We start from the raw sequence: 27,414 nt of genomic DNA on the forward strand, positions 1-27,414 counted from the left end.
TTTTTACTACACAACACGAGTCGTTAAGAGAGTCCCTTTGTGACGAGAGGGTCACGCATATCATAAATCACCACATCCGTGACCATTTCCGAAAAATGTGAAAGACCGTGGACGAGCAAAAAAGTCACTTTCAAAAAATATGAAGCCGATTTCACCAGTTCTACGAAGCGATTGCAGTGATTGGTTGGAAGATCGCTGCACATATACGATTGGCCAGCAAGCCTGTAACCCCTTAAGGATATAAGGCCGGACTCCGATGAGGAGAGCAGAGACGGTCTGAGAAACACCAGGAGCCACTTTATAGTCACCAGTAGCTATCCAAAGGGACCAGCAGCCGCGCCCTCACCTAAGGACCTAAAGATCACTCCTTTTTTTTTTTTTTTTTTTTTGTTATGAGGAGAGGGAATCTTCGAAAGACTTCACCAGCTTCCAGGTTGCTGGTGATTGTGCCGGATTTCGCTGCTAGCAGCGACCTACCGGCTAAAACCTCTCCCCAGCCCTCTCCTGGACGGCCGGTACTATCTTTCTGATATTGCACGTCAGCTCATCCAGTTTAAAGACCGTCCCGTTAGGGCCGCTATCTTTCAGCTTCCTCTTTGATATTCAAGACATCTGACCGCCCATGCCTCCCAGTTACGCCGGCTCTCCAGCATGGATTGGGCCAGTGTCTGTTGATGCAGGCCTTCCTATGACCCTCTCCAGTGCCGTTCTGTTTGCCAACCATGCTATCCTGGGCGGCGGTAGCTTCCGCTTTCTTGTGAAGAAGACTGCTTCAGTATTTTCAGTCGCCAGCGTGAGTCCGGCATCTCTGGATCGCATGTAACGCTTCTTCCGCGACCACTTGCAGCTGCATGGTCCTCTTGGCGGTGGCCATCACCGCGATGTCATCCGCAATAGCGACGAGTTCCACGCCGTCCGGCACGACCACTCGTAACAGCTCGTCAAAGATCACTCCTGGAACTCCCGAACCACCAGCCGCACGAAGAATTACCTTCCGAAACTAGCCGCATGCAGCCACAAGAACCCTGAGGTTCATCCACGCGCATTACTACCTACGTCAACTTCACCACTGCCGTTTGGGAAAAACGTCTCACTGATAATTGTCCGTCGCATGTAAATATTAACTAATAAAAAGTCTAAACTGAATTCACACCAATTTCATTGGCCGCGAGGTCAACCACCTCTAGGGTGAATAAGTTATATACAAATAAAATGTGCAATGTAATGATTGTATTCCACAAAATATATAGTAAATAATTATGTACAATAAATTTATGTTATATATTTTTTAAAACATCGTCCGCCCCCTTTCTCTTGGAAAATTCCTGCATCAGCCACTATGTTTTATTTATTACAATCTTCGACTTGCTGTGTGTGTTTTTTAATTTTATTTTATTTAAAAAAAAAAATATTTATTTATAATCCAGCCCTGATCTCAGCGAACACGTGAATTTGTATATATTTGTTTTAATGCACTGACTCTTGTAAATAATAGTGCGCTGTAAAATCATCTAATAAAATATCACGCTCACAAATGCTCGCTTTGCGTTCATAATTTTATTTGCTATCTTATCACTTAATCGTCTGGTTGTTTATCGCCACTGAAAAAATATAATATAATTATAAGGATAAATAAAAAAAAATATTTCATTAGTAGTTTTTAATCTGTGAATTGTGTAAACATAAAATTTAAGCTTAACTTATTAACATAAAATATATTTTATTTTTACTTAAAAAAAAAATGCAAAGAAATTTATTAAAATCTTAAACCTTATCGTCGGTGGGTTATAACATTAATCAGCGAGTAGATACTACAAGACCTGTCTTTTAACATCAGAGGTCTAAAAAGATAAATTCTACTCATCCTATGGATTACTATTAGCGAACATGACGGATAGGTACAACCTGAACCGTCAGTTAAGTGTTATTAGTAAACTTTAGACGTATATATCAGGTTTCGTACATTTTAAAGTATAATTATTAGATAATCTTTTGCAGAATATTTTCTTGAGTCGCATCACTTTCAATATTAATTTAAAGAAACATTTCTAACGACATTATTCATTATTAATAACATTTTACGACAAAGACATTTAAATACTGAATTGTATATAAAATAACATTTTTTCTATGCTATGAACATTTATTTTTATTTTAATATCTAAGATACATATAATATTTAAAACGTGTTATAAACAAATCTGTTCTTGCAGAAAAGTTTTAATAAAATAATTCTTTTTTTATTTATAAAACATGAATAATACATTTTTATTTATTATCTCTAATAATATTCCACGATTGTGTTACAATATCAGCAAACAAATAAACATAAATTAAAATAAAGGACCTGATTTTGCACATTATGGCACACAAAATTACACAATCACAGAATAATTTTAAAATTAAGCACAATCATAAATTAGGATACATATTTTTGGCGACCCTTTTAATAACTAATAAATAAATACTAGAAATTCCCTCATGGACTAGAATGACACTTTCGAGATTGGAGTTAAAGAAATCGCTATGCCGATGACAACATTAATATACTAAAAAAAAAAACTTAATTTATTAATAAAATACTCAACCGAATAAAAAAAAATCTGCTAAAATGGATTCGTAAAACAATTTGGTTTATTAATTTGAAAAACCTTCAAAAGTTGGCACATGCCAGCTATGCACTTTTCTAACGAGCATTTCGGGATTACATATGTTGAAAGATCTGTTTTCATCATCTCTCTTTTGAACATATGCTTTCAGCTGCGCGGTTTTCAACAGTGACACTGTTGACGGAACCAGCGCATTAGTCGGAATCCACTTGCCTGTTATTTTATACTTGCCGCTCATGTCCACTTCGCAACGTCTGTCGCTGTGCTTTGATGCTGAATAAGTCTCAAGATGGTTGTGTTCTCCTTTAACGTAATAAACGTTTCCATCGCGTAACGATATACTCATCTGACAACGGTTTCTTGTAGACGTTTTTGTATAAAATTTAGAGCAGCGCCAAGTGATGCGTCTCTCGTGACTGTTGATGTCTTCATAAAATATATTATCTTTTGCTACGAGCTGGACGGAGCCTTTCGACGATTTGATATAGAACCATTCTGTAAAAAATAATAACTTATTAGTAAATATCATACAGAATTATCACAACTTTCTAATCATGCTACTACAAGGAAACTATCTACAATAGATTTCGGCTCCAGAAAAAATAAGAAATTGATATTTTTATGTATATTTTATTTTTGATAAACCTATTCATATTTATTTATAGCTACTACATACATACCGAATTAGTGGTGTTAATAGTTATACTTTTTACATAATTTTTGTTACCAAACCTAAAAAAAAACATTAATCTGATCGCAAATGATACTAAATTTATGTTAGTAGTTTTTACAATTAGAGGTTGGTACACAAGTTTTTATATACGTCCTCTTTTGATGGCCGTTGGAGCTAGGACGTCCGCACTTGCCGATTCGCCTATGAATGTGGCCATCCGGCTCCTTAATACACTGGCATTACACATTGACCTGTTTAATGTTAGCTATGAGGAGCTGGTCCAGTTCGTATCATTTAATTTTGATATTTTATGATATTTTGTTTTGTTTATTATTTTTAAGTGTTGTTCTAGTTATGTATATATACATTTTTTTCGTTTTCGACTATGGTGGCGCATTAGGGTAACCTGTTAGGTCACGATGATCTTAATTTAATCTAAAAAATAAAAATTAAATTAAATAAAAAATATAATTTTGCACAAATTTTTATATTTATACAATAATTATTTTTGAGAAGGCATTCGATAAAGTTAATCATGATTTACTTTTGAAAAAATTATCTAATTTTGGGTTTTCTGAAGGTTTTATAAAGTTATTCTCAAATTATTTGATCAATAGATATCAGTTCGTCAAGTATAAAAACTCTTTTTCAGAACGATATAAGACCTCTACTGGAGTACCTCAAGGATCTAACTTGGGTCCATTGCTGTTACTATTGTTCTTTAATGACATTGTGGCGACCACACAAATAGGTCCAGATTTCTCATTGTTGATGACCGTGACCAAAAACGTTGTTATTAACAATGAGACAAATATCATGGCACAAGAGGGATTTCTTTTGACCACACAACACGAGTCGTTAAGAGAATCCCTTTTGTGACAAAACGGTACGAACGGACGCAATCAATCACCACATCGCAAACCCTTTCCGTAGAATTCGAAAGTCTGGACAAGCAAAAAACTCGCTTTCGAAAATGCAACATCCGATTTCTCGAGTTCTACGAAGCGACTGCAGCGATTGGCCAGCAAGCGTGCAACTTCTAAAGGATATAAGCCCGGGCTCCGATGAGGAGAGGGCAGACGGCTGAGGCACCAGACAAGAGACGGCCCAGACAGCAGAGCCAGCGACGCAGACGACCAGAGAGCCAAGATCTACCAGCAGCTACGCGCCCTCACCGACAGATTTGAATATCACATCCGACACTCGCCGCACGTAGCTACAAGAGCCCATAGCATCATCTACGGCCATCACTACCTGCGCCACGTTCATCTTCATTGCGAGAAACGTCACGCCGTAATCGTCTATTTGTCACATGTAAATATCACTTAATAAAGCAATTCATCTAGATTCACACTAGTCTCATTGGCCGCGAGGTCAACCACCTCCTAGGGCTACGCCCCCTAAAACATAGAAACAACAATGCATCATTCAAATTTTTTATTATATGCAGATGATTTGAAAATTTTCAAGTAAGTACAGTCGATTTCAGATTCCCTTGACCTGCAGGAGGATCTCAATTCTTTATGGATGTGGGCTTGCTGTAACCAATTGCCTTTCAATGTAAAAAAATGTCACACAATTTCATTTTCACGGACATTGATGCCTTCTTTTACAAAGGATTTAGGTGTGACTTTCGAAGAACGTTGGATATTATTATTTAGATTCCAGGCGTAATGAGTCAATGTAATAAATTGAAGCTGGAAAAGGTACAGAGTAAATTCCTTTGATATTTATACTTGAAAGAATACGGGTATTATCCATTCTTGTTTAATTTATTGCAATATATTTTATACTTTTGGCAATCGTGATGCATTAGGTTAACCTGTCAGGTCACGATGGTCATAATATTAATCAATAAAAAAAATTTAATAGTTTATTTTTTTGGAAATTTTTTTTTAGTGAGAAAATTACAAAATTATTCATCTTTAATTTTTATGAAATCATTTTGCAGCTCTCGAAATTATGTTTATTTGAGTTAGCTTATTTTTGCTTTTTATATTGTATTACAATCAGTCCTTGAGGTATGAAAATAAATATTAATGGTATATGTTTTATGTTAATTGTATATATTATTTATTTCTTCTTAATCAATATATGGAACATTAATGAGGATGAGTTGAATGCATTTTTTATATGTAGCAATAATTTTGAGTGCATTCATTGAAAGCATTTTAATAGCAAAGCTGAACTATGGGAGAAGCACGTCTCATCACCATCTTAACATTGATCTATAAGTTTAATTCAATATTTGGATTAATTTATAAACCTCTCAGTTATAAAAACATATTGTATCCATTTACACTGTTTGTATTGTATATTTTACAAAGTACCTATCGTGAATTTTTGTTTGTACAAAGCCTATCACGTGCTAAAGACATTGATAAGTTTTTCTTGATTGTTAATTCATTGATATCCACGAGCCTCCATTATATACCTTTATCGGCTTGGTTCATTTCGATTATAATCGGAACAAGAGTGTCCTGTAATATGATCTCGAATAATGTAAAAATTGGTCAAGAATTAAAAGAATTTGGTAATAAAAAGTTAATATCAGCAATTATATTGTTGTACGGAAGTGCTTTTACTGTTTTATTTCTATATGCATTATGGATTCAGATATATTTCTTTAAAAATGTAAAGTTATCACTAGCTATCTACGAAACTTTGATAGCATTATCAATAGCGGAACTGATCAAGCTCAGATTCGTAGTGGAATCTTTGATTTCCACTTTGTACTTAAAGACGCTGAATAAAAATATTATAAACATGTTAGATTTGAACGTGGCGTTCAAATTGCTCGAAAGGTTAAATTATAACATCAGAAAGTCTAGAGTCTTAGTGTCTATTCCGGTAAAATTATTCGGTTATTAATACAATATAATTTATAATGTTTAATTATATGTAATATATTAATTGCAGACATTGTTTGTAATATGTACATCACTAATATACCACGGGTATTTGATAGGATATTTTATAAAATACCCTCAGGTAAATACAAATATTTTAATAACAGTTATGTATAAATATAATATATCACGTTTTAATGTTAGGATATGAAAGAATGGACAATTTACGTCAATTTCTATATATGTATACATTGGACTTCAATTTTATTGATGATGGCATTAATGTGCGAACTCGTCAACGATCAGATTCAAGAAATGAGAAAGATTGTATTCAAAAGGATTATCTGTAGCATAGAAAGTAAATTTAAATTGCTGCATTTGTAAAATACTATAAATTATTATGTATTTTATGTATTTCAGATATGTCTAAAATTGAAATTAAGCGATACAACAACTTGATGGGAAACTTTGGATCTAATTTATCAATGGACAACATTTACTTTCTGGATTTTACGTTCATTACATCTTATATAGGCATTTCACTTGAATTCATTGTTGTATTGATAACGTTTTAAGAGTGTAATAAATTATACTTATTCTATTTTTTACTAAAATTAGATACACTGTTTTTTTACGATTTTCGAAGGAAAATATTTTTTTTAAAACTTAGTCGTTAATAAACAAGTTTTTATAAGTGGAATTTTTCCAAACATCAATTTATGTCCTATCGATTTCAATTTGTTTTAAATTTTGTGAATTGTTCTAATGCATTTACTTAGACTTTACAGAGTGATTCAGCTGTAGTTTTGTGGTTTATTCAAGAGTTTTTTGTTCAAAAGTTTATCCTTAGTTAGGTCAGTTAGTACAGCTTAAAATTACATCAGAAAAAAGGATTGCATATCAATAGTTTAGCTTTCATCTCATCAAGATACAAATAACGTTCTTTAATTTTTTCGAATGTTCGCACTTTTCAAGAATTTTGTATTTCAACTATATCTTGGTTGAGCACTTTAACATTTTGACGTTTGCAAAAATGTCCATGACCTTCATTCTTTTCTTCCATATTCGTAACATAGCCCAGAAAGAATTGAATCAATAATGTGATGAATTCATTATCTTAAATAGAAGTGTATCAAATTTATTTGGTGAAAAATAACGAGGATAAAAAAGCGCAGTGATAGGAACAGGTTGCTTGTTATTGATATCAATATTGAGGCGATCATCATTATTCAGGAATGAAAGAATCGGTTGATTTCTTACTGCAAAGTTTATGTTATCATCATATTTTTGTAAAGAAAATATTAAAAAAAAATAGAGAAAATTCAGATATTAGGTTAAAATTTCTAAAAGATAAAGTATGAAGTATAACAATTGTGTTTTTAACACTAAATTTAATTTATGTGAATGGTAAAACGTTGAAATTTGTATCAACATCAATAACACCTTTTTGTAATCGCACTATGATTGTATTTAAAATATATAATGTAACACTGTTTTATATTAGTTAAAATAAAAGCACATTTAAAATACAATGTAGTTTGATATTTATAAAATAATAAAAACTTTCCTTAAAAAATAATTCAGCATCTCAATGTCATTGATCAATTAAAAAATGCTGAAAAAATAAGTTTTTTTCGAAATTTCTAAAAATTAAGATAGTTCATATAAAAGTGATATTTAGGATTAGGATTCAAGTGGTGTAAGTTTTCAGTCAGTTAGAACCCGAAAAAGCTTCACACAGTATATGTACAATAATAAATGCGGTTGCAATTGTGAAAATAGTATGTCTCTCCGGTCTCTGGTTCGTGAGCTCATGCTGTAAGTGTTGCTAGGTGCGTATGTGATGTATCACTTTTTTTACTGGTCCTTCGAGAATCGGAGTGATCTAATCGCGTTATTATTTAGCTGTCTCCAGTACATCTTTTGGTGAAAATTTAACTTTTATAGGAGCGATCATTTAACAGTGGCAGAGGAAAAATAGTGTCTGGAAGATTGATATTAGTAATTATAATATAATTATAATTCCAATCAATTATCACATATATGGTGTTCCTAGATTTTCCTAATCTCACAGACGAATAATTAAAATAAAATTGAGCTGGGTCATGCAGAGCGACAATCGAACAAAGGTTCTTTTTCAAACAAATACACGAAGAAAGCGTCAATTTTGAACACCTAAGAATTTATGAAGAATTTATGATCTTAGAGACGCATGTCGATAAACAAAATTCTTAGTATTGATACTTTTCAGGGATGTCAGAGGGGGGGGGGGCAAAAGTAATGTTGATATAGTTGTTTTTTTATTTTAATATTTCAATATAATAAGTAAGAATTGAATGAAGCACATCTAAACAAAATTTTGACCAATAGTAGAGCACAAAAATAATCACTTCTCAGGAGTTAAAAATCCACGCCAAAAGCAATAAAATCATGTCGGCGCTGTCGCAATGGGAACGCTCGGTAATCTGCCGTTCACACTACGACTTTTAAAATAATATTACAAACTAAATGAGGAACATTTAAACCGAATTTTGCTTGATGCAAAAATAATTATCACTTCTCAGAAGTCAAAAATTCACGTCAAGAACAATAAAATCATTTTGGCGCCGCTCGTAACTGAGCGTTCCCACTGTCCTATCGACCAAAATTCGGTTTGAATAAATTTTAATCAATACTACAGAAGTATCTAGTAATATCAGTAAGGATAGCTGTTATATTTTTAAAACATAGTGTGAATATAACTTCACTGAAAAATATACATTCACTATAACATTTATACATCGCATGTAAATAAATAATGACATTATGTAAATGTATATATAACTACATATGGAAAAGTTGAAATCGTATAATTTTAGTAGCACCTGCGGAATAAACTATATTTTCACTGTTAAAAATATATATCCACCGGTAAAAATGTATTCTGATATGATTTCTCTGAAATGACATATTTTAAAAAATAATAACCAAAATTACAAATATCGCAATTTGGAATGCCAATGGTTTAAGGCAAAGAATTCAAGAAATACATTAAAAGGCTGGATTTATCAGTGAAGCTATTGGTCTAAGCAAGACTTTTCTCCCCTCGTCAAAGTTTCATCCAAGGAAACATAAAATACTCGACATTTGCTCACATCAGCACTTGACTCGGCTCTAACTTGACACTGAAAGAGAGTAGAGAGAGCGGTAGATTCAGAACAACAATACAAGGAGAGATCAGAGACCTAAGAGACGCTTTTTTAATGACTCTTTCTCATTTGTGTATTGGTATAATATAAAGTGTAATAAACCTGGCGACTAACTAACTAAATAAATCGCACTTTCCTTTAGTCAAAAACAATAAACACTAGTCTAGATTGAGTTTTTTACACAAATCTTGATGTTGTATATTAAATATTAATAATCAAGATAAAAGTAAGTAATCAGTCTTGCCTTAGTATAGATTAGTTTCACCTGATAACATTTTTGAATATATAAAAATGTTAAGTAATAAAGATGTTTCAATAATGGATCACAATTTTTAAGTGTGATTGAATTAAAGGGGTTCTACTGAACCAATATCAATAAAAAGTAATCAAGATAAAAGCTTTGATAATTTTAAGGTGTAACACGAACGTCAAACAATATTGATAGATTAGTATTATAAGATTAAATTTTTGAATATATATATATATATATAAATAAAAGATTGGGCATCTTGACATTGTTTTAGTAGTCTCTCTTAAAAATGAAGACTCTTAGTGAAAATATGACAATAGGAGATTTATTCAAGATTAACGATCAATGCCTTTGGATATTTGGCATTAGTTCTTTATCGTGGAACGGTAAGAGGATGATCAAGAAAGGAACGATCAAAAACATGTGGATCATTATATTGATCTGTTTAAACATAGCATACGGAATAGAAGGAATCATACAGCTAATGAAACGAGATGATATATTCTCAGCGTTTTTTGTGTGGATGAGCGATGTAGTTCTTCACATGTCGTATATGACAGGTACAACTTTAAGTTGGATTATGTGTTTGATTTCGGATGGAGATAAGATATCCAAGATGGTAAAGAACCTTCGAAAGATCGACGCCGAACTGAACAAATATCAAAAGATAAACATCGAGCGTTTCAAATACAAACTGATGTGGTTTTACGTGTTATTCTTTTTCTATGTATTTGTCTACTACGTGTTCGACATGTGTCATTATGAAACGCGACACGCGCAAGTATCTTGGATGTATTTCATGATTTACGTGAATCAATTCAACTTGTTTAAAATAGCCTCGCAATTACATCTGCATTATAAATATTTAAAGATAATAGATGTGAACTTCGAGAAGATCGTTAAAGAGTCTGCGACGATCGGCAGTGAGTGTGAATATCAGAAATTCAACGTGTTTTGTCAGATGTACAAAAAGATTGCTGAAAATATGGATATTTTCAATTCAATCGTCCGCATACCGGTAATTAAATATTTAAGAATATGATGAACCAATGTATTATACATATAATTAATATTTTGATTGGTTTATGATTGCATTAATATATATTTAATAAATAATAATAGTTTATAAAACATAAAATACATGTATTCCAGTTTATTTTCATGGCTTTATGTACGTTCAATGTGGTTTTAAAAATGATCCATGAATCTTGGGACATATCGGAGGAATTTTACATTGTGAGTACTATTTTAATAATTACTAATTTAGCGTTTATGTTAAAAACTCAGTTGTTGAACTTGTAAAATCCATAGATGTAAAGATCTGCTCTAAAAATCAAAAAGCTATGTTATAAAACTGAACTTATTTTTTTATACACTACGTTAAAAAAAATGGCACAGGATGCAGATGTATAGGGTATGCCAGCAAGCAAAAAATCTGAATTATTTTTGTAGTACACGTGCTGCTTAACAGATGTTAATATTTTAATTTTGTTAAGTGAGGTTCTGCATTGTGACAACACTCCGTTCCAGCCCGCGTGCATTTGACAGATGTTCTAAAAATTGACAATACTGAACCACGGGCTGGAACAAAGTGTAATAAATAAAATTATACCTTACTTTAAAATAAATGTATTTCCGTTTTAGAGCACTACAGTCACTTACATCTTAAATGTTACATGGGGTGTGCACCGTATTTTATCCATTGTGATATTCATATCCATTGCGGAGAATATGCAAAAGAGAAATTTTAAAATAAGAGTCAAAGTAAACAAGTATATGTTAAACACAGGAAAAAGTATTTAATTATTTAACTCATCCAATATATTTCAATGTCTAATTAATGTAATAATATTGTATTATTTCAGATGTATACTTGAAGCAAAAACTTGGAAGATATAGAAACTTTATTCATTCTTGTGAAATACGATTGAGAGTCTACGAAATTTTCAATTTGGATTTCACGTTTTTATATGTAATGATTGGAGCTCTTGCATCCTACAGCATAATATTAATACAATTCCATAAATGAATAGTACGATAAATGTAAAATTAATTTATAAATCATAAAAAATAGTGATGATGAATATTAAATCAGTTTTTGATCCGTCTAGACACTTTTTTATTTTAGTTCATATATCATTCGATAGATTGATAGATAAAAGGCAATCATTTAAAAGGCTTGGTAATCGTATCGATAATGATACTCTGATTGTTATATCAATGGATATTTACATAGAGTTTTTAGTAACGGAATAATTCTAAATAGTTAAAGACGTCCGACTATAAAACATGATAACGGTTCAGAACCTTGATGCAAAAAACGTTTTGAAAATAAGCGATTGCATAAATTGTATGTTCGGAATCTGTCCCGTATTGTGGAAAGGATCTGTCGTCAAAAAATTAAGTATAATTCAAAGAATCTGGATTGTGATATTGATCGTTTGGAATATTTCATGCACTTATAAAGAAATTGTCATTCAATTAAAATACACAGATTTGGATAATCAAATTTTGATATGGTTGCTCTATTTAGTAATGAACTTGGCTTATTTTTCATGTGTGATGTCGGCTTGGATAATGAATTTTTTATTCAGCGAAGTGAAAGCGATGAAGATGATCGATCATATAATAAAGATTGACAGTATACTGATGCAGCAAACAACGATCAACTACAAAAAACTTAAATACAAATTTATATTCAACTATATCTTCTTCTTTGGTGTCAATATATCATTTTTTGGGTTGGACTTTGCCAATTGGCGTAACAAAGAAATTGTAATATGGATATATGTAATGACCTGTGTGATGCAATTACAGTTGATTAAAGCTATATTAGATATGCACATAGCAAATATATATTTGAATATAATTTACTTGTTATTAATCGAAAACAACAAAGTGAATAGTAATTGGGATGGAGCTATCACTTTGATAGACTTTTGCAATGTGTATAAAATGATTGCGCAATATATTGATTTGTCTAACTCAATTTTAGAAATGCCGGTATTTATATATAATATTAAAATTCAGAGACGGTTTGTAGGATTTTTGAGTATCTGAGCATCAATTTTTATCACTAGTATGCTATAAGGCAGGTATGGAAAATATATCAACTGCAGAACTATTTGATTTGTGACTTAGCTCAATGCGCTGCAACCGGGTAAACACAATCAATAGCTACTAAGTAAGTTGTGAGACACCGAACTCAAACCAGTCTGTAAATTAGTGATATTTATTATATCATGGACGACCTATCTCTATTTTATTTTAATTGTTCCTTATTTTTTTAAAACATTTTATAAATTAGGTTCAATATTTCAGCAATCTAAAGTACAAATTAGTGCAAATTACCAATGAATTCATTAATTGGTAAATGTAAATATTGATGATTAAATAAACACAGTAACCGATAGATAAGTAAGATAACTATAACAGTATTTTATTAAATTGAATAAAATCATATAAGATGATTTGTTGTTCGCGAGTCTTTTACCTTCAGGCCGTCTTTGATTAAATATAAATTTTATCAAATAATATTATTGCAAATAATAAGATAAAAAACAGTTTCTTTTCATGATTTTGTGTAACCTCTGCAGTGTTTTGACACTGTTCTATGCCACTATACAAGTGTACAAAAATGGTTTTAATGAGGTAAGTTATTATTATTCATGTTTCATATTTTAACAAATTAAAACTTGATACAACTGTTATTTTTTTAGGAAAATACGTTAGAATATATCATGAATGTTCTTAGTAATGTGTTTTCAATATTTTATGTCATAATATTTATATTCATCATGGAGAATATAAGGAAGATTAATTTCAAACTGAGAATGAATGTCAACCAATTTTTACTGAATAAAGGAGGGGGTAAATATATACTCAGTAATGAATGCCGAGCCAGAACTACACAGTATAAGCTATTCATATACTTCTCGTTGCTTTACCGAATGTTCGTACAATTATACATAACAATTCCACAGTAATAACGAATAACATTAAATTGTTTTCTGAGAATTGATAACTTCAGTCACATAAAAATATAAATTTGCCTATAATATTTAGCTTAAGTCAGGGCTGTGGAGTCGGAGCATTTAAAGCGGAGTCTGAGTCGTAAAAAATCGCCCCACTCTAGCTTTTTTTGCCCCTTTTCACCCAGACCATAAATTTTTAATTGTTCGTCGTGCGTCATGCATTTTAATCGGTAATATGAAGTAAACAAAAGTTATTATGCACCTAATCAAATACCTAACAACAGCCGACCGGCCACTGGTCATCGTGGTCACACTTAGACACATACACTGGCACGGCACTAATCCAAGTGAATGACATCCAGGGTCATATTTACATATGACATATTAGAAATAGTATGTATTTACTCAATACTTTCACACCGAATTCCCTAACGCATCATCTGACTCACAAAATATATAAATAAAATAATTAACAATGTATTTAATATTTTAAGATTATATTATCGAAATTTTAAAATTCGGAGTCGGAGTCGGGAAAAATTTCTAATGACCACAGCCTTGGTTTAAATGGTACACCCATAAAATTTGTAACGTCTTTATTACTAAAGAATATTTGCATATTAGATAGATGTATACTTACTCGGCAATCTGTACAGAGTATAGATTTGTTATATACATATAGCACACTATAATTTCTAATAAAATCAAATTTGATTTCAGATGCGTTACAGAGGCGGAAGTTGAGAAAAATCCGTATTTTTTTCCGGACTTGTGATATACAACCAAAAATATGCAACCTTTTCATGTCCGACTTTAGCTTTTTATACGTGTTAATTAGTGTAATTGGTTCATATAGCATTTTAATAGCACAATTATATGGATAGAATTATTTTCATTTGTAAATCTATTAAAAAAGATTAATAAAAATAAGTAAAGAATTTTATTATTGATTTTTATTTAAAATAGTCATAAACAGAGCTTTTTTTAAACAAAAAAGGTGTCGGAACTCACTTCTTGTCAAGCTTTTTACCAAAGAAAATTGTATTCAATTATCATTTTAATTAAATTTAAAGCAGCTTTTCTTATGTCACAAAGCACATATAATAGATGTGAACTTATAGATCATCAGTCAAGAGTCTGTGACGGTCGGTGGTGAGTGTGAATATCATAAATTCAACGTGTTTTGTCAGATGTATCAAAAATATTGCTGAAAATATGGATATTTTCAATTCAATCGTCTGCATACTAGTAATTAAATTTAAGAATACTGAACCACAGGCTGGAAAAAAGTGTAATTAATAAAATTATTTTTAAATCATACCTTGCCTTAAAATAAATGTATTTACATTTCATAACACTAGTCACTAAGAGTAAAAGTAAACAATTATAAGTTAAACACAGGAAAAAGTATTTAATAAATAAACTTATTAAATATATTTCAACGTCTAATTAATGTAATAATATTGGATTATTTCAGATGTATACTTGAAGCAAAAACTTGGAAGATTTGGAAACTTTATTCATTCTTGTGAAATACAATTATTGAGTCTATGAAATTTTCAATTTAGATTTCTCGTTTATATATGTAATGATTAGTGCTCTTGCCTTCCTACAGCATAATATTAATACAATTTCGTAAATTAATAGTACTATTAATGTAAAATTAATTTATAAATCATAAATATAAAGTGATGATGAATATTCGATCAGTTTTTAACCATCTAGATACTTTTATATTTTAGTTCATATATCATTCGATAGATTGATAGATAAAAGGCAATCATTTAAAAAGCTTGGTAATCGTATCGATAATGATACTCTGATTGTTATATCAATGGATATTTACATGTAGTTTTTAGTAACGGAATAAATCTAAATAGTTAAAGACGTCCGACTATAAAACATGATAACGGTCCAGAACCTAGATGCAAAAGACGTTTTGAAAATAAACGATTGCATAAATTGTTTGTTCGGAATCAGTCCCGTATTGTGGAAAGGATCGGTCGTCAAAAAAATTAGTATAATTCAAAGAATTTGGATTGTGATATTGATCGTTTGGAATATCTCATGCACTTATAAAGAAATTGTCATTCAATTAAAATACACAGATTTGGATAATCAAATTTTGATATGGTTGCTCTATTTAGTCATGAGCTTGGCTTATTTTTTATGTGTGATGTCGGCTTGGATAATGAGTTTTTTATTCAGCGGAGTGAAAGCGATGAAGATGATCGATCATATAATAAAGATTGACGGTATACTGATGCAGCAAACAACGATAAACTACAAAAAACTTAAATACAAATTGATATTCAGCTATATCTTCTTCTTTGGTGTCAATATATCATTTTTTGGGGTGGACTTTGCCAATTGGCGTAATAAAGAAATTATAATATGGATATATGTATTGACCTGTGTGATGCAATTACAGTTGATTAAAGCTATATTAGATATGCACATAGCAAATATATATTTGAAGATAATTTACTTGTTATTTATTGAAAACAACAAAGTGAATAGTAATTGGGATGGAGCTATTACTTTGATAGACTTTTGCAATGTGTATAAAATGATTGCGGAATATATTGATTTTTCTAATTCTATTTTAGAAATTCCGGTATTTATATATAATATAAAAATTCAGAGACGGTTTGTAGGATTTTTAGTCTATCTGAGCAGCAATTTTTATTACTAGTATGCTACAATATAAGGCAGGTATGGAAAAAATATCAACTGCAGAGCTATTTGATTTGTGACTTAGCTTAATGCGCTGCAACCGGGTAAACACGATCAATAGCTACTAAGTAAGTTGTGAGACACCAAACTCAAACCAGTCCGTAAATTAGTGATATTTATTATATCATGGACGACCTAGCTCTATTTTATTTTAATTGTTCCATATTTTTTTAAAACATTTTATAAATTAGGTTCAATATTTCAGCAATCAAATTAAGTACAAATTAGTGCAAATTACCAATGAATTCATTAATTGATAAATGTAAATATTGATGATTAAATAAACACAGTAGCCGATAGATAAGTAAGATAACTATAACAGTATTATATTAAATTTAATAATATCATATAAGACGATTTGTTGTTCGTGAGTCTTTTACCTCCAGACCGTCTTTGATTAAATATAAATTTTATCATATGATATTATTGCAAATAATAAGATAAAAAACAGTTTCTTTTCATGATTTTGTGTTACCTCTGCAGTGTTTTGACACTGTTCTATGCCACTATACAGGTTTACAAAAATGGTTTTAATGAGGTAAGTTATTATTATTCATGTTTCATATTTTAACAAATTAAAGCTTGATACAACTGTTATTTTTTTAGGGAAACACATTAGATTACATCATGAATGTTCTTAGTAATGTGTTTTCAATATTTTATGTCATAATATTTATATTCATCATGGAGAATATAAGGAAGATTAATTTCAAACTGAGAATGAATGTCAACCAATTTTTACTGAATAAAGGAGGGGGTAAATATATACTCAGTAATGAATGCCGAGTCAGTACTACACAGTATAAGCTATTCATATACATCTCGTTGTTTTACCGAATGTTCGTACAATTATACATAACAATTCCACAGTAATAACGAATAACATTAAAATATTTTCTGAGAATTGATAACTTCAATCACATAAAAATATAAATTTGCCTATAATATTAATAGTATATATAGTTTAAATCAGGGCTGTGGAGTCGGAGTCGTAAAAAATCGCCCCACTCTAGCTCTTTTTTGCCTCTTTCCACCCCGACGTATAATTTTTTAATTATTCGTCATGGGCCATGCATTTTAAGTCGGTAGTATGAAGTAAACAAAATTTATTATGCACCCTAACACAGCACGACACATACACTGGCACGGCACTAATCCAAGTGAATGACATCCAGGGTCATATTTACATATTAGGAATAGTATGTATTTACTCAATACTTTCACACCGAATTCCCTAACACATCATCTGACTCACAAAATATATAAATAAAATAATTAAAAATAAATTTAATATTTTAAAATTATATTAAAGAAATTTTAAAATTCGGAGTCGGAGTCGGGAAAAATTTCTAATGATTCCACAGCCTTGGTTTAAATGGTACACCCATAAAATTTGTAATGTCTTTATTACTAAAGAATATTTGCATATTAGATAGATGTATACTAACTCGGCAATCTGTACGTAGTATAGATTTGTTGAATACATATAGCATACTTTGATTTCTAATAAAATTAAATTTGATTTCAGATGCGTTACAGAGGCGGAAGTTGAGAAAAATCCGTATTTTTTTCCGGACTTGTGATATACAACCAAAAATATGCAACCTTTTCATGTCCGACTTTAGCTTTTTATACGTGTTAATCGGTGTAATTGGTTCATATAGCATTTTAATAGCACAATTATATGGATAGAATTATTTTCCCTTGTAAATCTATTATAAAAGATTAATAAAAATAAGTAAAGAATTTTAATATTGATTTTTATTTATTTGAAATGACGTTTCATAGCCATCTTACATTAAATAAGCACCTCTTTACTCTGTATTTAATTAATCATATTCTAAAAATATAAATGTTTCCATTTTTATAATTTTCATAAGTATGAGAAGACTTTTATTTTCTATTAATAAATGTAAATAGCTTCGTAGGCACTGCATTAAAAACAGTCGCCATAGATCGATAGATAAAACGACAATCATTTAAAAAGCTCAGTGATTAAAAAGGTATACTTTTGATAATGATACAATAAGCTATTTTAAATGATATTTTATGTAACAGGGTAGTTCTAAATAGTCAAAAACGTCCGTCAAACATGAAAACAGTCCAGAATGATAATCTTGATGCAATAAACGTTTGGAAATTAAGCGATCATGTAAATAGTGTTTTTGGAATAAGTCCCGTGTCGTGGACTGGATCAATCATCAGCAAAATCAGTATATTTAAAAGAATCTGGATAGTTATATTGTTCGTTGCGAATATCGTATACACTTATAAGGAACTTTGCTTTCAATTAAAAGATCCAGAATTAGAAACGCAAGTCTTAATATGGTTGCTCAATTTCGTCAGGTACATTGCTTATTTTATAAGCACGTTGACGGCGTGGATATCAAGTTTTTTATTTGATGGAGTTAAAGTGACGAAAATGATCGATAATATTATAATGATTGGCGGTATACTGATGAAAACTGCAACGATAAACTACAAAAAACTGAAATACAAATTGATCTGTAGTTATATTTTTTTCTTTGCTGCTACAATATCATTTTTTGGATTGGACTATCACCGTTGGGATAATAAAGATAGTCTTGTGTGGACGTACTTTGTTCCATGTGTGATGCAATTGCAGTTGATTAGAACTATATTTGATGTGCATCTAGCGAAAACATACTTAAATATAATTCATTTACTGTTCATTGAAAACATAAGAGTGTACAGTTCTCAGGATAGCGTGAGCAATTTGATCGACTTTTGCAATATGTACGAAATGATTGTACAATACATTGATTTGTCTAACTCGACTATTGAAATACCGGTATTTATAATGATATAATATGAAAAATCAGAGAGGATCTGGAAATATAATTTTTGTTACGAGTTCCAGATTATCTTTGATTAAATCAAAATATTGTCATAAAGATTATATTATTAATAATATTTTAAAAAACAGTTTCTTTTCATGATTTTAACTTCACTCTGCAGTGTTTTAATACTGATCAATACTACAATACAAATTTACAACAAAGGTTTCAACGCTGTAAGCTATTATTATTTAATTTTTATTAATTTAAAAATTAGTTTATTACAACTTTTTGTAATATTTTTTATAGGAATCTACTACATCAGAAACTGTTTACTTCATGAATTTTTTTATTAATGTTTTTTCATTTTTTTATATCATATTATTTATCGTCATTATGGAGAATATAAAGAAGATTAATTTCAACTTAAGAATGACCGTCAACAAATTCTTACTGATAAAAGGAGACGGTAATATATACTCCGTAAGGAATGCCGTATCAGTACTACATAGCGTTAGAAACATTAAAGTCGTTTATACGCATCCCATTGTTTAACAATTAAATTGTAAAATTATACTATAACATTAAAATATTTTTTGAGAATTGATAACTTCAGTCACATAAAAATATAAATATGGCTATATTTAGTTTAAATGGAATATTTGCATATTAGATAGATGCATACTAAATTGGCATTCTGTACGGAGTATAGATTTGTTAAATACATATAGTATACTATGATTTATAATAAAAGCTAATTTGATTTCAGATGCGTTACAGAGGCGGAAGTTGAGAAAAATCCGTAATTTTTTCCGGACTTGTGATATACAACCAAAAATATGCAACATTTTTATATCCGACTTTAGCTTTTTATATGTTAATTGGTGTAATTGGTTCATATAGCATTTTGTTAGCACAATTATATGGATAGAATTATTTTCATTTGAAAATTTATTACCAAAGATTAATAAAAATAAGTAAAGAATTTTATTATTGATTTTTATTTACAATAGTCATAAACAGAGATAAAATATATTTTTTCAAAGAGAAAATAATATTTCACGGTGTACGACAGAGGTACAAAATTGGACCATTGTTGTTTATAATATATAAAAATGTAAAATACATCTGTTTGTAGATGACACTTTAATTTATTAAATAAGTGGTAATATTAAAGAAGTTGTAGATAACTTAAGCAATGAATTAAGTATAATTGAAAGATGGTTTAAAAATAATGAACTAAATGTATGTTTATTAATCATAAATAGATGTTAGATAATAACATAAAAACAGTTTAATATAAAATATTCAGAAGTAATTGTAGATAAAAAATAATTTTTAAGGATTAATTAAATAAGCAAAAAATGATCTAAGATAAGAAATATGTTAAGTATAAATATAAAAAAATAATCTATCAAAATATTATATTGCTTCACTTTCATTATTGTGTAACAATATAATATATGCTTAATAAATAAGATAAGATGTTATTGCAAAAATTACAAAATAGGGCAATGAGAGTAGTTTTAAATAAATATAGATTTACTAGTTGTATAAGTATGATTGAAAGATTGGATATTCAAAAAATATTGAACATGAATGTTTTAGTATTTATATACAAGTTAATAAGAAATAAAAATGTACATAGATTTGGTATTATAAAAAATAATAATTTAAGGATAGATAGGTTTAAATAAACAGGGGAATATTGTACGGAGGTGTGAATTCATATAATATTCCTAGGACTATCCGTTAAAATAAAAATGTAGCAGGTTTCCTCAATGGGATAAAGAAACATCTTCGTGAATTAAGAAAAGTTATTTTTTTATTTTGTTTATATTATATTTTATATGTACATATGTTTTGATTACATTTGTTTAGTGTATAAAAAATTAAATTATAATTAAAATTATTTTATTAATTTATTTAGCTATTTTAGCTAAATAAATTATGGATAGAAAGAGAGAAGATCATCAAAATAAATTATAATAATAATGTATAAGCATTGAAACTAGTATTAAGGAGAAGATTATCTTGTGTGAGCAAAACACAGGTATTAATATTAAGTTAAGGTCACACTCGAATTTGCTCAAATTCTGTTAATTATTTTAAATGACGAGAAAAAGAATGCGAAAAAATTTAACGTTCTACGAAACGAATGAGTTACTGTTTTGTAAAATTATTTCTTAGTTTTCATTCATTGAAATTAAATAGAGATCTTAGGTCAACAAGAAAAGGAAGCTTATGGGCTTTTTAATTACAACTTATGTTATCTGGCAATGGCTCAGTTAAGAAGCAGTGTCGTAAAAGAAGGATATATAATGACCTTTCCAGAACCCAAAAACGAACATGAATAACACTCGGGTCCAACCTTTTATGTTTTATTCATAAAGCTTGCGCTAAATAGTCTTTTACAAAAAAATCTCAATTTTATTGTTATAAATAATATAGACTATAGAGGCATTAAAAATTTAATTAAAAAAGATTATATGAAAAAATAAGATGTATTTTAAAAAGATGCCGGCTCTCTTAAAACTTTTCGAATTTACTTTTCCATTAATACATGAAACGTTTACTATATTATCTGATTTTTCTATAAGCTCACATACTGTATGTTTTATAGTACTCAATATAATTAAAGCAATTTAGATAAAAGCATACACTGTTTATATTAGATACTGTTTGATCGGTAAAAAACTACTTTGATAATCAATAAAATATTGAAAGCATTCCATAATTATTTTTTTTTACGATAGTCTCGAATATATTTTTAGAATATAAAAATGCAAGACGTCCCATTTGAAGACATATTTCGGTTCAGAGATAGAATCGATAGCGTATTTGCGATCAGTTCCGTATCATGGAAAGCGAAAGAGCTTATTAAAATAGGAATTAAGAAAAAGATATGGATTGTATTAGTGCTGAGTATAAGCATCGGATTCGCTTATACTCTCAGAGAGCAAATCTATAAATATGATTATAAAACAAAGTTTTTCATATGGGTGTGTGATTCAGTGCTGCACTCGTCCTATATAATTTGCATGATAATATCTTGCCTATCCTCTCTGTTTTGGGATGGTGGTAAAACTGCAAAGATTATTAACAATTTCAAAAATATCGATGTCCAATTAAGAGAGCGCAAAAATGTCAGCTTAAAAAATGTTAAAATTGTGATGATAATGGGATATGTATTTTATTTTAGTGTTCTATTAATATATTTCATTTTAAAAGTTATCAAAGGAGATCGCAATATTTTTTCGATAATATGGTATTATTATATGATTTCCACGACACATATACACATAATTAAGACGACTGTGGATATTTACATGTTAAAGAGGTATTTGAGTATATTGAACGAGTCGTTTGAGGTCTTCGTCAAAAATACTATCATCCCTAACGACGGTTTAGAATCTTTGTGTATTATTTACAAGAAAATGGCCGAAAACGTCGATTTATGTATTTCTATCTTCAGAGTGCCGGTAGAAAAAGATAGATTTTTAATAATGACCATAGAATTTTAAATAAACAATGGCAAACTATTTTATATGTTTAATTTTAAATAATAAAAGTGGTCCATTGTATCATGACATTACAATATTTTATGGTCATTATGTAGAAGATAATTACATATATTTTATTGTTAATATATTTTAATGAAATTGATTTCAGTTCATTTTTATCATATTGTGCAACTTGAGTGAAATTTTAGAAGTTGTAGATAAAAACATGAATGAAGAAAAAAACCTATATTTAGTAAGTGAAAAAAACATAAGAATACATCCTACTACTTTAAATAATACATATTTTTAGAAGAACATAGAATTAACATACATATTAAACTTCATGGGGTGTTTATTTCATCTTGCTCTTATTACATTATTCATAACCATTGCGGAGAAGATGCTACGGATGGATTATCAAATAAGAGTGAAAGTCAATAAATACATATTAAAGAATGGAAAAGGTAAATGATTATATTTTTTATATATTTATTTAATTTTTATTAAAAATAAATAGAAATTTATTTTTTAGATTCTTTGTCAAAAGATGGACTTGGACGATATCGAAATTTTTTTCGTTCCTGCGAAATAAAACCAAATATATACAAGTTTTTCATGTTAGACTTTAGCTTCATATACACAATGGTTGGAGTTTTGATTTCATACATTGTATTGATCATACAATTAAAGTAACAATAATTAAGTTACTATACAAGTTTAATATTACGAATATATAGAGAATATGTTTTATGGCTGTATTTATTTTCTCTATTCTTTATAAATTGTGTCAACCAAACCTAAAAAAATACAAAAATATTATCACCACCCCTGCCCTAAATTGGTAACCTACGACGTGATCCTGAGCACGCACATGGAGTCAGACAACACAGATGCCGCTGCAGTACAAAAAGCTGAGCCACTTGCTGCCACCCCACCAAAGTTTCCCTGGATTCGGAATCGAGCTGGCGGACCTGCACCCCCCGACCAGGTGCCCCTATCGTCGCCGCCAATCACGTGACCCAGAAAGCACCCAGCGCCGCCACACACCTCTAGCGAGAAGCCGCCAAGTTCGAATGGACCACGCGTGACCCGTCACGCACCCGTAGGGCTACGCCCCCGCGACTCCCGAGCTCCAACCGCTTGTTCGGAGCCCGTCGCGCGCGCGCCCTGTGTAGCTGCGCCGACGCACCACAGGACCCGAAAGGTTCTGGAGCCCTACGCGCCGCCCGGGTCTACACGTGTTCCACTCGGCTTGGAGCGAGGCACGCCGCGCCTCATGGAGCCCTACCTGCGATCCCAGAAGCTCTACAAGCAGAGCCGTCGCCGCCGCACCATACGTCACGACTTTTATCACTTCTGTGCCGCCAGCGTTTAATTAACAGCAGCGCCAAGTCCCCCCACTCTCTCCCCTGGTTGTGTTTCGCAATTATAAATTGCTAGGGCCATTTACATTTAGATTTGTTATGGCCAAAACTGGTCGGCACTTCAGTAGGACTGGCGCGACGGTTATTGCCTCGACTGGCAATCTTCAGGCGTACTTGTAAACAACTGTTAATCATTAATAAAATACTACCGCAGCGGCTCAATCTGTGTATAATTGCACCCGTCACCACCCCTGCCCTAAATTACTAACCTGGTTGCAAACCGTGATCAAGTCGATTACCTGTAAATGAGATTTTCCACGATCTCCCGATTTCTTTGAGCAGATGCAGTCATATGTAACTCAGGACTCACACACATATCCAAACACAATCACTCTAAGTAACCCTACCTTCACTATATAACTAACAATGTTGACATTAATGCAATAATAAACTGACTCTGTGTCAAATTGTTGCCATAGGCAAAAATATATATTCTACAAAAAATATCGCAATCGGTAAATATCTTAAACATTTGCTATAACAAAATCGAATATGTAAATTTTAAATAAAAAATATATCAACACGCAGTAGTAAAATCAAAATTGAAAAGATTTTTTTTATATATATCTATGTAAATAATATTTAAATTATAAGCAAACGCTAAGTTTTAATAAAATTTTGAGGGATAAAATACCCTCCTCCTTTCTTCAAACTGTTACACCGTTCGTCTTCTAAAGACAAAGAACGGTGATAGGTGACAATTACACATAGATTGAGCCGCTACAGTATTATTTATTTGAAAACATGTAGTTGACATGTTAAAATGGCGGTAGATATGATCGATGGACGTGGCACCGCCAGCCGTTAATCTCCCAACTTCTGACCAAGAATGTTTCTGCCTTCCGCCGCCGTCACATTACTGTTACTAGAGTACCGCTAAATATTAGCCATTATGAATTAAAAAATAAATATTTAATCAAGCCCCTACAGAACAATATGCAAACAGCTTGTATTATGTCTTAGTAAGGTAAATTTGGCAGTACCTTATACATTATATTAAAATAATAACAATATCATAATAACAGTTTGAAGAAAAGAGGAGGGTATTTTATCCCCCAAAAGCAAATTTTGTTGTGCAATTACTAGTTTTGTTAAAACTTCGCGTTTGATTATAATTTAAATATTATTTACATGGATATATATAATAAAAATTATTGCACAAATTTATTTTTGATTCAAGTTCTTATGATTTATTTGGAGCATAGTGCAGTCATTCGACAGTCGTAGTCTGGTATTCAAGTTGCGACTCCACTCGATGGTATTTTGTAAAAATAAATGCATTTAAAGTAATGCGTTTGATTATACTATTCCTTCAAAACCTTGTTCAAGTGGGTCAAAGTCGTATATAAACAGGAAGAACACAAACTTCTCATTGAGAGGAGAAATTAAGCATTTTACATAATTTTTTGTCAGCATCAAAGCGCATCAACTGTAGAAGCTGAAGTTTTGACGACGCTGTTACTGGAATTGCAAGGCATGCCGAGAAAAAGAGCCTTAGCAGTAGCCCGGCATGGATGTCAAAATCGAACTGTTAGATTTAACTATCAAATCTTAATTGCGAATGTAACACTGTCGTAGAGCTTTCAAACCAGTTATAGCTAAATCTATTAATTGGTTATTTAAAAAAAGGAAAATCGTCTTTTTTGACTCAGTTAACTGAATTTTTTCAATTTAATTTGCCGACAGGAGGTGACATGTAGAAATTAGACACAGATTGAGCCGCTGCAGCAGTATTTTTATTGAATATTATTATAGTTTCATGTTAAAACTAAAGTGTGTGATCTGACGGTGCGCGAGGCCCGCACCGACCGTACGAGCCCACCGAAGTTGCCAATGGAAGAGAGTCCGTCACGCAAGTGTTACCAAAGTTCTGCCAAGTTTTGGGCATAATAAACATAAATTAAAATAAATATAAATAGATCCCCTACAATAATAATTTATCAGTATCCCGTGGTGGTATTGTATTTAAACTCTTAAACTCATAAACTACAAATTATCATCAGAACTGGTCAAAATTATTCAGTCTTTCCTTAAAAATTAAACCGGAAAGCAAACTATCGAGCCCGAGACCCATTCTGCCAGGCAATCAATTTTGGGTCCATTATTATTTACTATTTTCACTAGTGACTTACCCTTCAAGCCATATAAGAAAATAATAATTGCTCTATTCGTTGACGATACCGCAATTTAATGATCTTACAAAAACCCCCATCGTACGATAATTCATATTTAAAATAAACTCACCGCTATCCATAAATGATCGATATATGGCTAATAACAGCAAACCTCGACAAAAGCGTCACTGTAATGTTCACTATCAGAAAAAACAGGCATATGCCACTAAAAACCTCTCTAAATTAAAAATGTACGATAAGTCTCGATTGGCAAAAATTAGCCAAATACCTGGGATTAACTCTTGATTCCAAACTGACATGGAATCGTCTAGTGTGGTTCTTAACTCTGAATAAACTAAAATTTATGTAAATCTACGAATAGCAAGAGCTTAACAATAATCAATTTATTATTTTAAGAAATGGTAATTTTATGACCCTGCAAAAAAATGTATGGGGGGGGGCAATTTTAAGGATCGCCCCAGGCAGCACATACCCTAGCAATGCCAGTGCAATAGAGGTATTGATATATTAATTAAGAGTAATTATATGAAAAAATTAGATGTATTTTAAAAAGGTGCCGTCTCTCTTAAAACTTTTCGAATTAACTTTACCATTAATACATGAAACGTTGACTATATTATCTAATTTTTCTATAAGCACACATACTGTATGTTTTATAGTACTCAATATAATTAAAGAATATTTTTAAAGCAATTTAGATAAAAGCATACACTGTTTATATTACATACTGTTTGATCGATAAAATACTATTTTAATAATGAATAAAATATTGAAAGCATTCCATAATTGATTTCCTTTTACGATAGTCTCGAATATATTTTTAGAATATAAAAATGCAAGACGTCCCAATTGAAGACATATTTCGGTTCAGAGATAGAATCGATAGCGTATTTGCGATCAGTTCCGTATCATGGAAAGGAAAAGAGTTCATTAAAATAGGAGTAAAGAAAAGAATATGGATTGTATTAATTCTTAGTATAAGCATCGGATTCGCTTACACTCTCAGGGAGCAAATGTATAAATATGATTATAAAACAAAGTTTTTCATTTGGGTGTGTGATTCAGCGCTGAACTCGTCTTATATAATTTGCATGATAATATCTTGCATATCCTTCCTGTTTTGGGATGGTGACAAAACTGCAACGATTATTGACAATTTCAAAAATATCGACGTTGAGTTAAAAGAGCACAAAAATGTCAGCTTAAAAAATGTTAAAGTTGTGATGATAATGGGATATGTATTTTATTTTAGTGTTATATTAATATATTTCACTT

The 27,414-nt window shown here is 30.7% G+C and overlaps 3 long non-coding RNA genes across 5 annotated transcripts; 1 reads left to right on the forward strand and 2 right to left on the reverse strand.

The window, feature by feature from the left end:
* Window positions 1–1,645: 1,645 nt before the first annotated feature.
* On the reverse strand, window positions 1,646–24,417 carry LOC148234756 (uncharacterized). The gene is made up of 2 exons (XR_015809790.1): window positions 24,244–24,417; window positions 1,646–3,104 (listed from the first exon to the last, which is right to left on the reverse strand). It is a non-coding gene; the product is annotated as an uncharacterized LOC148234756 (long non-coding RNA).
* Window positions 6,817–13,115, reverse strand: LOC148234757 (uncharacterized). The gene is made up of 2 exons (XR_015809808.1): window positions 12,977–13,115; window positions 6,817–12,824 (listed from the first exon to the last, which is right to left on the reverse strand). It is a non-coding gene; the product is annotated as an uncharacterized LOC148234757 (long non-coding RNA).
* On the forward strand, window positions 10,454–19,974 carry LOC148234758 (uncharacterized). Of its 3 annotated transcripts, XR_015809806.1 has the most exons (4): window positions 10,454–10,587; window positions 10,722–10,805; window positions 11,214–19,776; window positions 19,847–19,974. It is a non-coding gene; the product is annotated as an uncharacterized LOC148234758 (long non-coding RNA). The 3 variants fall into 3 exon arrangements; XR_015809805.1 differs by having other exon boundaries at window positions 10,722–19,776; XR_015809804.1 differs by lacking the exons at window positions 10,454–10,587; window positions 10,722–10,805 and having other exon boundaries at window positions 11,236–11,364; window positions 11,435–19,776.
* Window positions 24,418–27,414: the final 2,997 nt, after the last annotated feature.

The sequence above is a fragment of the Plectrocnemia conspersa genome, unplaced genomic scaffold, assembly GCF_051122295.1.
Source record: "Plectrocnemia conspersa isolate PC_06_02 unplaced genomic scaffold, ASM5112229v1 ptg000005l, whole genome shotgun sequence".
NCBI classification, from domain to species: domain Eukaryota; kingdom Metazoa; phylum Arthropoda; class Insecta; order Trichoptera; family Polycentropodidae; genus Plectrocnemia; species Plectrocnemia conspersa.